This window comes from Heteronotia binoei, chromosome 3 (assembly GCF_032191835.1).
Source record: "Heteronotia binoei isolate CCM8104 ecotype False Entrance Well chromosome 3, APGP_CSIRO_Hbin_v1, whole genome shotgun sequence".
Lineage (NCBI taxonomy): Eukaryota > Metazoa > Chordata > Lepidosauria > Squamata > Gekkonidae > Heteronotia > Heteronotia binoei.
The window spans coordinates 67381287-67394725 of NC_083225.1; the positions used below are offsets into that span (position 1 = coordinate 67381287).

Consider the following 13439-nt stretch of genomic DNA (forward strand, 5'->3'; position numbering starts at 1 on the left):
ACCTCTGCCAGAGCTATGGCTGACCCAAGGCCATTCCAGCACATGCAAGCGGAGGAGTAGGGAATTAAACCATTTTCCCAGATAAGAGTCCACGCACATAACCACTACAACAAACTGGCGCTCTTACACCAAACTGGCAGCTCTAGATACCAGAGTAGTCAAACGAAAAACAGCTGCCACCTGTAAGAGCTGACCTGGCATATATTACTGAGGCTTAGTTGTGTCCCAAGCATATATTTAGCATAGGCCTCATGGTGGAGTCTCTGTGGTCTATAAGGATTTTACCTCCTACCATGGTGCCCCATCCAGGATACTTCTTGTTTTGAGGCTGTGTACCAAATGTTGGAACTAAGAGACAGGATTGGAATTCTGTTGATTATTTCCCACCCTACTGCCTAACAGTGTCCCTTCCTGAGCTGATTGATGTGGGCTCAGGGTGATGCTCAAGACTGGTTGTCCTGGGGAACTTCAACATTCATGTCAAGTCTGCCTTGTTGGGAGTGGTTCAGGATTTCATGGCCTCCATGACAACCATGGGCCCGTCTTTGGTCATAACTGGTCCTACATATTGTGCACCGTTTTAATCAGATATTTTGTTCTGGATTGGATAAATGTGATCTTAGGGTGGAGAAACTGATGATGGTTCACTAGACACTTCACTGGTCTTTGCTTTTGGCATCATCAGTCAGTCTGTTGTTGTAAAGGCAACTAATGAGCATTTTAAGGAAGAAACTCTGTATCTGTGCTATGTAGATGGAATCTCTTGCATCATCACACTAGCATCAGGAATTTCCTATTCTCTGCAAAGTAATTGAAGGATGATGTAATTGTATGTGTTTATTATACAGTAAAGGTTTCCTTACTTTACAGATAGAATATCCATTTGATGTTTTCAGGGTGCTGTTCGATCTCAATAGCTTCTCTTTAAGTTAAATTATAATAGCCATTATCCTTTGAAATTACTTTCACTTTATCAAAAAAAATGTTGTGATTTTCTTCTATGGCATGTTGGGCAACTGCTTATTTTTCTGATTGTTTCAATTGTATTTAACATATATTGTATATATCATATTCAGTCTTCCTAATAGTCACCAAATTATCAGTCACCCCAATATAAACCTTGACACACCCACAAGGGATTTTATATACTCCAGATGTTTGCAAAGGGTGAAGGTGATCTTGAACAGGTCTTAGCTGCTGATTTTTTTGTGCAAGCATAAACTTTGTCTTTTATTTGCAGAAATCCTAGAGATTCATTTCCTCTGCAGAATCCCAGAGATTCTATCTGTTGTGTTCTTAATATATGGCAGGAATACTTGCCACTGATTTTTGTACCTTCACAAGCCAGATGTTAATTAAATTGAAAGGAAGAGGTTGCCTGAACTGGACACTACCTATATGTGAACTGTGGATCACATTACCAGAGCAGCCCTGGTTTGTATGCTCCTGGTGCTCAAAAATGACCACCACTGATCTAGTTTGAATACCAAACTGGAGCAAAAACTCTTGCTATAATAATGGGACTGCACCATCTTGCCTAAAGAAAAAAATTAAGCCTCGGGTATTTTTGTTTAGGACAAGGCTACAAGAAAGTCTAGGTATCTTATAACATCAAGAGAGTAAACACTGGAACTCAGAGTTTTATAAACAATTGGAATTAATTCCAAGAAAAGAAATGGCTGGAAGTGGTTGCTTTTTATAGGACTCTTTGGCTCATATAGTTCCAGGACCCTTTCACTGGCCCAAATGAACTTTGAGCTGACCACTTTTAAAAAAGAAAATAAGCATTTTTAAAAAAAGTTTTGATAGTTTGAAATGAATATCTACATTCAGAGGTTATATGCCTATATTTATTAGTTACTAAGGACCAGTAACAGAACTAATGTGGTATGATAGTTATAGCATTAAACTAGAACTTCAGAACATCTGGGTTCAAAACTAAATCCAGTCATGCTGAATTATTTGTGTGACCTTGGGGCACTCATTCTCTCTCAGTCTCATCTATATCATCGGAGTTTTGTGGGGATGAAAGGAGGAAAGAACTAAGCATGAGGTTGCCATCAGCTTCTCAGAGGAAAGGTGGAATATAAATACTCTAGGCAGAGCATAGCTATCTCCATTCTCACTTACGTAAACTTTTCAGAGGTTCTTGGTCAATAGCTAATAGACCAGAAGCACCATTGGTCTAATTTGTTAAAGAATCCTAAAGCACGACAATATCCTCATGGTTATTAAACTAAGAGGTTAACACTGGATCTGCAGGTATAAAAGTTTAATTCACCTTGTGTATCTGGAAATTAAAGAACAATAGATTTTGTAAATTCCCTCAAACCACCAAGAATTTATGGTTTGCCAAGCAAGTTAGAAATGTGATACAGGTGGAAAACAGACTATAGGATTCATTTTCTTTATCCTGCTATTTGTTACCATCATACTTTCCCTTTTTAGCCTTCTTACATACTTACCTTTTGCTCTGTCTTTTAGAATGATTGGAATCTGATAAAGTAAAGCATTTGAATTCTTTTCCTAAATATTTATAGCATCATTTTTCGTCAACTTTTATCTCATGCTTAGTTATAACTCAGCACAGTAATAATTCTAATGCTAGGACGACATTCAGGCAAAAGTAATACTTTTATCTTGATGGTATATTCAAAAATGGAAGCAACTGGCCGGTTTTTAAGTATCCAGATTAATTGTCGCTGATATGACAGTTCAACAATCCAGAAATTTTATTTACAAACACACATATTATGAGAAACTCTTAATGCCTAATAATAATTTTAGACTGCAGGCCATTTTTTCTGCTACACATGGCTACTCAAAGTTCATAGTATGTCCACTCATGCATCAGCACATGCAATTAAGATTAGGAAAACTAGCCTGAAGCAACTGAGTGTTATGCTACTACTCTGACTGGCATGGGGAGAGGAGCAGATATTTGTACCACAGTAACTAAATCTATGACAAGTAAGTAAAGGAGAGATGCAAAGCCTTTCAACAGTTCTAATCATTCCTAACATACAGGAGTGGGGTGCCAGCATGCTACTAAGGTGGAAGTGGACCAAAATTCGGGCGCACTAGTGTACATATTTGAATTTGATTGTATAAGACATTCCTTATTGCAGAAGAGTCCAGGGTTGGATCAGGCCTCTGGAGAACTTTTATCAGGCCCATGAGCAACTCACTCCCACTCTTCCCTTTCCTACTCTTGCTTCCTTCTGCAACTCAGCTAGTTTTGCCAGGCTTCATCAATTGTACATGATCTACAGAGCAAAGCCTCTATTTTCTCCATTGGCTGAGGCTCCTTCCTTAGGGAGGAAAGGGGGGGAGGGAGAGCTTGCTTTGCCAGGCTTTCGCAATCACCCAGGAGAACTTCTGAGCCAAGCCTCTCCTCCTTCTATTGGCTGAGGCTCCCTCCCTCCCTCATTCCCTGGGGAGAAAGGGAAAGAGCAAGACTTAGCCAGAATCTGGGAGATAATAGGAGAGATACAAAGCATCTTTAAGACCAACAAAATTTTATTCAAGGTATGAGCTTTTTGCCTTGCTACTGAGAGAGAGAGAGAGAGAGAGAGAGAGAGAGAGAGTCTTTTTTGTTGACTAGTCATGCCAGGGCTCGCCTGGGTACAACTGGAATTGCCTATCCCTTTTCACTGTATTAATGTCTTCATGATGCAGTCTTTCTTAGTAGGAAAGCAATGTAAACTATTTAGATGAGGAATAACAACAAGCTAGTGAGGTGGATTAGGCTGAGAGTGTGTTTCCAGACCAGGTTCACTCAACACACTTCCTTTGTAGACTGGGGATTTTGTACCTAGGCTTCACAGATAAGTAGGCTGGTACTGATTGCTATACATTGCTGTCTCTGTATTCTTGCACTGCCTCATAGGAGTTGTAGCTATTTCTCTAGGAACGTTTATAGTTTTGTAGACAAACACATAGCCCTCAGTCTGTGTTATCATGGTGCCTTCACATGTTCTTGACTAGCACATGAAGTCATTTATGTTCAAAAGCTCACAATGCCCAGCCATTTCATGTTTTCCTTCAGGTCTTAGGCTCAAAGTATTGACCATGAAATTTCTGTAATGAATGTCAATTATTAAAAGTAGGTTTGCAACATACAGATACACACCTAAACAACACCTAAACAGCATACCCAAGATTGCTACAGCGCAAACATGGTCTCCAGATTTTGATGCAATATTTCAAAGCAAGAGGTGTCAGTTATCCAAGATAGATAAAATATTGCAAGAGCGCTAATGTTTTAAGCATGTTTTAATTTTTTTAAAGTTTTAAAATTGTGTTTATCTGTGAAGTTTATATCTCTGCTAACTGGCATTATATTTTATGACACACATGACCTGGCCTGACAATGTCTCATTTATGTCAGATCCAGCCCGCATAACAAATTAGTTCAACACCCCTGCTTGAATAGACTTTTACTACTATACTTTTTTTGATAAAAGATCAGTTCAACAAAGACCTATTTTTGACATGTCCATGAAAGTTAACATGTTTTGGGGAGATTTTTGGATTCCACCATTTTGTCACCCTCATTGCCATAATATAACTACTATTCTTTCCTTGGTCATATAATTTATCTTATAGATGGTTCCTCATCAGTTTCTGTTTCTTAATCAGGACTGTATAATGAGTTTGCTGGTTCTCTCAGGCAATGGGCAGCAGAGGAACGTGTCCTAAGTATGCTATAAAGCTGTTCAGGCACTCCTTTAGGCATTTCTAGTTTCCCATGAACTAACATTCCTAGTTTCAACAGCAATTAATGAAACACAACCACTGAAGAGCATACATTTGCCCTGAAAAAGCAAACATTCTCAGGCCTCTAAAGATAGGCACCACTGCTTCATGCTGGGATTGGGGCTAATTAAGATGTTGATGGAGTCTGCACTAATCATGGCTCCACCACAGTCTGTTGGATTAGCATGTAAATTACTAAACCATGTTCTAAAATTGCCTCAGCATCTGAGGTCTAATTACTGGCTAGACATACAAACAATGGCTGCATTTAGAAAATAAGACGTGTCCGTGAGGAAATAATCTTTTTTTTTAAAAAAAATTGCAAGATTAGTTTTTTGGGGGGAGTATGTCATGTGGGGGTGCATTTATACATGCATCCTCATTTTTGAAAGCAGTTTGGCTCTTAGCCACCACTCAGTTGACTGAGAGACTCAGACTTAAGACAATCAGCACTCAGTTGGGGGCCAGAAGTTATAACTGTCATATACACTGTATAAAGCAGAAGTCAAGTGCACCTTTAAGACCAACCAGTTTTTATTTAGAATGTAAGCTTTCATGTGCTCTTAAGCACACTTCATCAAACGAGGAATCCAACACAGTGAGCAAAGCCATACATAGCTGACCAGAGTCATACATAGCTGGTAGGCAGTGGCCCAGAATTCAACATGGTACATTCTGTCATTCTGCTGCTTTCAGTTGCATTCTGGGCCACTGCCTACCAGCTATGTTTGGCTCTGCTCAGCTATGTATGGCTTTGCTCACTGTGCTGGATTCCTCATCTGATGAAGTGTGCTTAAGAGTACATGAAAGCTTACATTCTAAATAAAAATTGGTTGGTCTTAAAGGTGAAACTTGACTCCTGCTTTGTTCAGCTGCTTCAGACCAAAATGGCTGCCCGCTTGGATATATCTACTGTATGTGATTGGTTTATAAACTAATATTACTTCTAGGAAAATCATGCATCAAAAGACAAGCTTTTCTTGTGTTTGGTCCAGAGATCGTACAATGTGCTTTAAGCAATTGGTGCTTGACAATTTAAATCATAAAGCAATAATATGGCATATCCATTATGTATACTACGTAATATACTAAGGTGATGCTATAAACTAATAAAGATACATACAGCAATTACAGAGGAATGAAATTAGAAAAGGAACCAAAATACAGCTTGCCGTTACTTTTCCAGCAGAATTCATATATTTGTTTCGCACTCTGATCTGAATCCAACCATCTTTTCCACTGGTGAGCCCTCTTTGGCCAGCAAACATCTATGCTGGGGGTCATGGGACCTGTTAAGGCAGAATCCTTGTGGGACAGGGACTGTAATATGGATATGAATTGGGCACGACTGAGTGAAAAAGTTGGTGGAATCTAACGCTATAACTACAGTCAAATACCAAAGTGACCATAACAATGCAATCCTAGTTGCATTAACTTCAAACTTCATTAACCCCGATTAACATAATTATGTTCAAGACTGCAACTGAAATCTACCACAGAAAAATGGGAAATGCATGCTGTTCTTATGCCTATATTGTTAGAGCAGTAGACAAATAAATGAGAGAGAATCTTGGTAATCATATTGTCAAATGGGGATTGGACAGGTAAGAAAGGTAAGGACAATGTAAAGCAGGATAGCCAGTCAAAGAGACCAAAGGGCCAGAGAGAAAAATGCACACACTAGAGAAAAATAGGGTGGAGGTGTTTCTATGCAAATGCCAGAAGCCTCCAATCCAAAATGGGGAAATTGATGTGATTGGTTTTAAAGAAAAACAGAAACCTAGTGGAAGAGAGGGAACCAGAGAGATACAGTCATATCATACAGAAACTATATAAGAATGGCAGGGAAAGGTGTACTAAAGGAGCTGTTGCTATGTGTATCAATATAACAAGGAGTGTTGTTATGTGTATCAAGGCATGTCTAACAAACTAAAAACCTTTAAAAGGGCTGACTCCAGAATTGCTGTAGATGACAATACCAGGCCCCAAAAGTAAGTTAGTACTGAGCATGTGTTATCAGTCCCCTATAGGGTTGCCAAATCCAAGTAGAGTTGCCAGTCCCCAGGTCCACTTCACTTTAGTCCGCATACATAACAGGAAGATATTTGGCAAGCTCAGCTGGTGGCTTCTCTGTGTCTATTTTCAACAGAAAACTATCCTTCAACAGAAGACATGCACATTCTGTAATTAAACTGTATGTCGTCATAGTTGTAGGGGGAAACTGAACAACCCGTTTTTTAAAAATGTATCCACGTGTCCATTTCTGGATTTAGTTTTGATAAGATGGCCACCAACAGCCAACATTTTTTTCTGGAAAAGTGTTTTATTAAATAATGTCTAAAAAAAAAGTGCCTTCCCCCCATACATTGAGTGTACATAGGTCACAAAACCTTGCCTAATTTCCTATTTAATTTTCTTTGGCTCAGTCTATTTCCATTGTAGGAACAGTTCTATTGCTTTCTAAATAGAACATGAAATCAGGGAATGCTAGGCATTAAACTCTGTTCTCGTTTAATCCATTGCATATCACCAATTGTTCCACTAACTGAGGTCACAGCACTATCAAGCAGATCTAAAAGAATACCTGGTCACCAGTAAGATAAAAGGGGATATCTCATGGGCAGATTCGGTTGCTATGCTTTATGTAGTTGCTACAGGATGTTGTTGGCTTACTATACTAGTACCATTTTGCTACTAATGCAAAATGCATTTCTGCTATTTTAAAAGAGTCAGTCTATAACAAACACCAGGAGAAAAATATTCAAATACAGCTGCTGTGAAACAAAAGAGTAATAAGAATCAACTCTGCATATAGTATACCACTCAGAGTGAATTCTGCTCCTTCCAGCAAAAGGGCAGAAAGTGTGTTGTATGCACAGAAGTGTCCTCTGTCCTTCAGCTTTAATCATACTGAAAAAAGGCACGTCTTATGTCTCCCACAGTGGCATTGATTTGCATACCTGGGGAAATGTCACACAATAATCGCAGCTGTTTCCTGGTACTTTTCCCCCTGCAGGACTGAGCACTTGAATGTGCATTGGGATCACAGCAGGTCATAACAATGAATGGAAAAGGTGGCTCTTGAGATAACTGACTTGCAAAAACCATTCCACAGGATATCATTACTCTATTTTCCTATCAGACACCAACTATATGTCAATTCGTTGTAGCAGTCTGGACATGAACACCTAAAACATGAGCACTTCTCTTATCACTTCCAAAGCCACTATTTTTTACAGGTGAACTGATCTCTGTCTCTGTCACCTGGAACAAAGCAGGAGTCAAGGTCCACCTTTAAGACCAACAGAGTTTTATTCAGAATGTAAGCTTTCATGTGCTAGAAGCACACTTCATCAGACAATAGTATGAAATGGCAAGCAGGCCTAAATATAGAGAAAGTGGGCAGCGAGTTAGTATGCAAAGTCATGGAAATGTTTTTTAGCAGTTTAAAAGAATCACAAATTGGGGTATGGTGTTTGTTAGTCAGTGTTGACTGGGCTGAAACAACAATGAAAGGCAATATAAATCAGAATAGCAGATTGATGCCTATGTCATTAAGTATCCTAGGTGTGAAGTGCTAGGTCTGTGTTGGAAAAAAACTGAAGACTTTGGGAGTAGATCTGGGAGAGGGAGGGGTTTGGGGAGGGGAGGGGAGGGGCCTCAGCATGGTACAATACCATAGAGTCCACTCTTCAAAGCAGCCTTTTTCTCCAGGGGAGCTGATCTCTACCAGCTGGAGATCAGTTGTAAAAGCGAGAGATCTCCAGGCCCCACCTGGAGACTGGAGATCTCCAGGCCCCACCTGGAGTCCTACCATGGACAGCACTCATTCAACTAGTGCTTCGCTAGCTGCATTGATTCCAGGTTGAATGCTGGATCAGAGTTGAGGTTTTGGTACTTACCTTCAAAGCCCTACGTGGTCTGGGACCAACATACCTATGGGACTGCCTCTCCTGGTATACCTCCCAAAGAGTATTACGCTCCAGAGAGAAGAACAGAGATCCATGGTTCAAAAGATATCCAGCTGTCCTCAGCTAGAGTAAGGGCTTTCTTTACCCTGGCTCTGACCTGGAGGAACTTTCTGCTGAATGACTTAATGCAGTTCCATAGGGCCTGTATAACAGAGATATTCTGCTAGGTTTCTGGCTGAAGGCACGAATGGTGCCTATCCATCTAGCCTAGCTTCTCCTTTTTATCTCTTGTCCCTCTATGGGGAAATTGACTCAATTTGATCTATTTTTAGTGCTATCTGAAACTGCTTTTATATTGTTTGTTGTTTTTACTGTTTTAATTTATTCTAATTTGTGATTGTGTTTATTTAATCTGTTGTTCACCACCCTGAGTCTTGTCTATAGGGGAGGGTGGTCTAGAAGTATAATATATAAAATCAATAAACTTAGAGGAAGCATGCTTAGGACCACAGCACTCTTTTTTTTTGTTTGCATTACAATCAGACCTACAGTTGTTCCAAACAAAATATTCAATATAAATATATACATATAATTATACTTCAAGTAGTGCTGGCGTCAGAGCAGGCCAGTGAAAGAAGGAAAGAAACCTCAAGTATTTAAACTCTCTTATATTTAATAATGATTAAAAAGACATGAGGATGCAAAAAATAAAAAGCCTCTTCCTCTTTTCCAGTCAGTTATGGATGAAAGGAGCTCTCTCTCTCTCCAGCTTTGCAAGTAAGGAATAGCTAGCTCAGTGGTCCTCACTCTGCAGCTTGCAAAGAGCCTCATTTGTTACCATCCTTGGCATAAAGTCTGCACCTCAAGGAGGCTTGCAGTTTACCTGTTCCTACAGCAGATACTGTTCTACCTGCCAGCCACAAGACCCACTGGGAAAGGGCCTTGGCCAGTGTTCTGAAACATGGGGCAGCCATCACATTAGGGGACAGTGCTCACAAGAGCCTTAAAACAGCCACAAGTGCCTCCCAAGCCACTGAGTATCACTGCTTCACACAACCAGTAGTGATACCATATCACACTATGTATTACAGCCACCCTAAGGAGGAGTGTTTTGTTTTGTTTTTTGCTGGTGCCATAGTTGAAGCATAATATGATTAGCTGCTTAAATTGCCACCTCTCATCTTCATTCCAGGTTTACAGTTCAAAAAATGCAGTTGTTACTATGCTTCCTCTCCACCATCTCAACAAAAAGCATCTACTGTAGCTTCAAGTTGACACAGCTGTGAGCCCTGTGGACTAACATTGTTGCCTTAGTCTTGGAAATAACCCACATTTTTCCAGTTCTCAAGACAGTGGCTATATATTGTTCTTACCATTAGCTGCCAGTAAGAACTTTCTCCTGTGGTTAACAACCAGCAATGCTAAGCCTTCAAAGACTTCTGTGGAGACCCAAAGTAAAGACATCAGTCAGCATTCTAAAATGCTCAGTTTCTGACAGACTAGTCCAAGGAATGTTACTGACAGGCCACAGAAATCTTAATAAACACAAATTCATTTTTTTTCTAAAGTATTAAGTGTGAATGTGCTTGTCATAGGAGTCATAAAATGGCTCATAAATCATAGGCAAGCCTCATCTGAAATGATCTATGAAGTTCCCTTGTGGTAAATTCCAGTAGATATAAATTATTCTGGTTTGTATACTGAGGCTTTATTTATTTCATTTATATACCACCTTTCTTCCTAGTGGTGACTCAAAGAGGCTTTGGGCGTTTTCGCACTGACCTTAATCGGCAGCGACGTCCCTCTTCACCGCGCAGGATCTGCACGGATTTTGCACCAATTGCTGTGGAGCACCCGGAAGAGCCGCAAAGTCCCGCGGCTTTTGCGGCGCAAATGGAAACTGCCAAAAACCAGTTTCCATTTTTGCCGCAAAAGCCGCGGGACTTTGCGGCTCTTCCGGGTGCTCCGCAGCAATTGGTGCGAAATCCGCACAGATCCTGTGCAGTGAAGAGGGACGTCGCTGCTGATTAAGGTCAGTGCGAAAACGCCCTTACATAATTCTCCTCTCATTCATTTTATCCACACAACAACAACAACAACCCTCTGAATTTCAGCTGAGCAAGGGACTAGCCCAAGGTTACCCAGCAAGTTTCCATGGCAGAATGGAGATTCAAACCTGGGCTTCCCAGGCCTTAGTCTAACGTTCTAACCACTATGTGCATGTGTGTATTATCAAAAATTGATACATTTTGATGTAATGTGGAAACATCTCTGTGTTTCAGTGATATACATTAGAAAGCCAGCACAGGTGTTCAGTGGACATGGGCTAACTTTACCTGGATAGCTCAGGCAAGCCCAGTCTAATCAGATCTCAGAAACTAAGCAGAACCAACTGTGATTAGTACTTGAATTGGAGACATTCTTTAAATACACAGTAGAGAGGATGGGCAGGCTCTATTCAGCCACCTCTCTGAATATCCTCTAAGCCCCCCAGTAGGGGTCAACCACCAGAGGTTGACATGACTTCAAGTTATATGCACACACGCGTGCACACGCACACACACAATTTAATTTTTTTTTTAAAAAAAAATGTGTTGGCTAATCTCTCTTATTCATGGTACACACCATGTCTTGTGAGTCTCCCTGAGTCTGCCTCGGTGGGGAGGGCGGGGTATAAATAAAAATTTATTATTATTATTATATACTGCAGGTGAACTGTTTTTCTTTAACCATCGATATTAATTTCCATGCTTTAAATATGTGTTAATACTGCATTGTAACCTTCTACTGCCCCTAGGGCAGAACACAGGCCTTTTTTTGAGCAAGAATGCACAGGAACATGGCTTGGCATAAGGTGGTGTGGTCTAATATGCAAATGAATTCCTGCTGGGATTTTTCTGCAAAAAAGCCCTGTGTGAAACAATGATGATGTCGGGGTGTGACTTAATATGTAAATGAGCTCCTGTTGGGCTTTTTTCACAAAAAAGTCCCGAGAAACATCATGAAGTGGACAAACCACTTTCTCATGCTTCTGTTTTAGTTCACTTCCAAAATTAAAAGTACAAAGTTCTGTGTCTTCTCTGGACCAAAAAATACAATTCTATGTGCCCTCTGAAGGCATGCATCTTACAATGGGGTAAATGGGCAACAGACAACAAAAGATATTGTGTTGCTAAGAGCCAAGAGAGCTGACATATTCTCCTCTCAAATGGGATGTGAGATTGTTATAATTAAGACCAGGGCTTTTTTGTAGCAATAACTAATTTGCATAGTAGGTTACATACCCCTGATGTAACCAATATTACAAGAGTTTACAGTAGACCCTGTAATAAGAGCACTGTAAGCTCTTGGAGGATTGGCTACATCAGGGGTGTGTGGCCTAATATGCAAAGGAGTTCCTGCTACAAAAAAGCCCTGATTAAGACCATTGGTTGACTGGCAATGCCATCCAACATGGCTGTATCCTTCTAAGTCCACAGAAAGCTGTAACTGCCCTGTATGGCACTGTGGGACAGTAGAAAACTTCAATACAGGTTTTGTAGGCTATCATGCTGAGAAACATGCAGTAATGCTGAAATAACAAGAAGGTTTTTTTATATGCATTTTATCCTGTATAACTTATTCACGAATTATCTCTGGGAAAGCTATGCAGTTGCAACTTCAAAGATGTAGTATACACAAAATCTAAATTACTTCAGAATCTATATAAAGAAAGGGTGAATTAATGAGAATTGGATTTGGGGTATGATAGAAGTCATCCATTTGATTAGTTGGCAAAACTAAACTCATATGTTTACCTACATGGCAATCTAAATTAAAATTAAACTAAGCCCATTCACTTTAAATGCTATTGATACTTGTATTGTACAGACATCACATGAGAATACACTTGCTTAAATCTCTACATCTAGCAATCTGAAATAACATAGGAAATAATTTCCCTAGCAGCTATTTCTGATTTTATTCTAAAGAAAGTTTATGTGGGTTGGTTAGAGGAGGAGAGAATACAAAATGTTGGTATACATTTAACTCTATAAGGTACTGAAACCAAAAGCCCTTGAGACTCAACATTTATCCTAAGAATCTTTAGGGTTCCATGGCAACCCTTTAGTCTAATATCAGTTCTTTCTTTCTGAGCCAGAAGACATCCATAGTAATGGCTCACTTCCTAAACTAGTTTGTTCATGGCTTCCAGAACTCAGCTCACTTCTGTCTACACAATGCTTTCCCTAAAATTCTGGGTTTGCAGAATATAGCCTGAAGATGTATTTTATCTAAACTGGATTTAAATTCCTGTCACCCCAAACTCTAGATAAGAAACTAAGGAGTATAAAAGATTCACTTTCTTCCCATGAATCCAAACACAATAGCAGAGTACTTACTTGGCTGGCAGCAGAATAGTAAAGAGAAAAAGGAACAGAAAATATGTTTATTCATAGGCAATAGTAAATTAAAGAGTCATTACAAATGTAGATTCTGGATCAAATGCTAAAGGTTACATCTCACAATCTTTCACTTAAAAAAACCAACCCAATGAGTGAAAAAGAAAAAAAGTTGGAAAAACCAACAAGTTAATTCAAGGAAAGTTCTTGTTCTCTTGTCACTCACTGCTTTAACTGTTGTCAATCATTCCCCATTTCCCTTATTTGTGATTTTTGATTGACCGCCAAGGAAACTTTTGTTTGTAACCATGCTCCTTGCAATTCATGAGAGGAACAAGAAGATTTTTTGGTATGGTTTTTTTTTTTTTTTTTGCTGGCAGCTTTTCTC

At 39.6% G+C, this 13439-nt stretch overlaps 1 protein-coding gene across 2 annotated transcripts in view; it reads right to left on the reverse strand.

Moving 5' to 3' along the window:
- Positions 1 to 13439, reverse strand: part of MID1 (midline 1) — a 331223-nt gene that overhangs the window by 221024 nt on the left and 96760 nt on the right. The window lies entirely within an intron of this gene.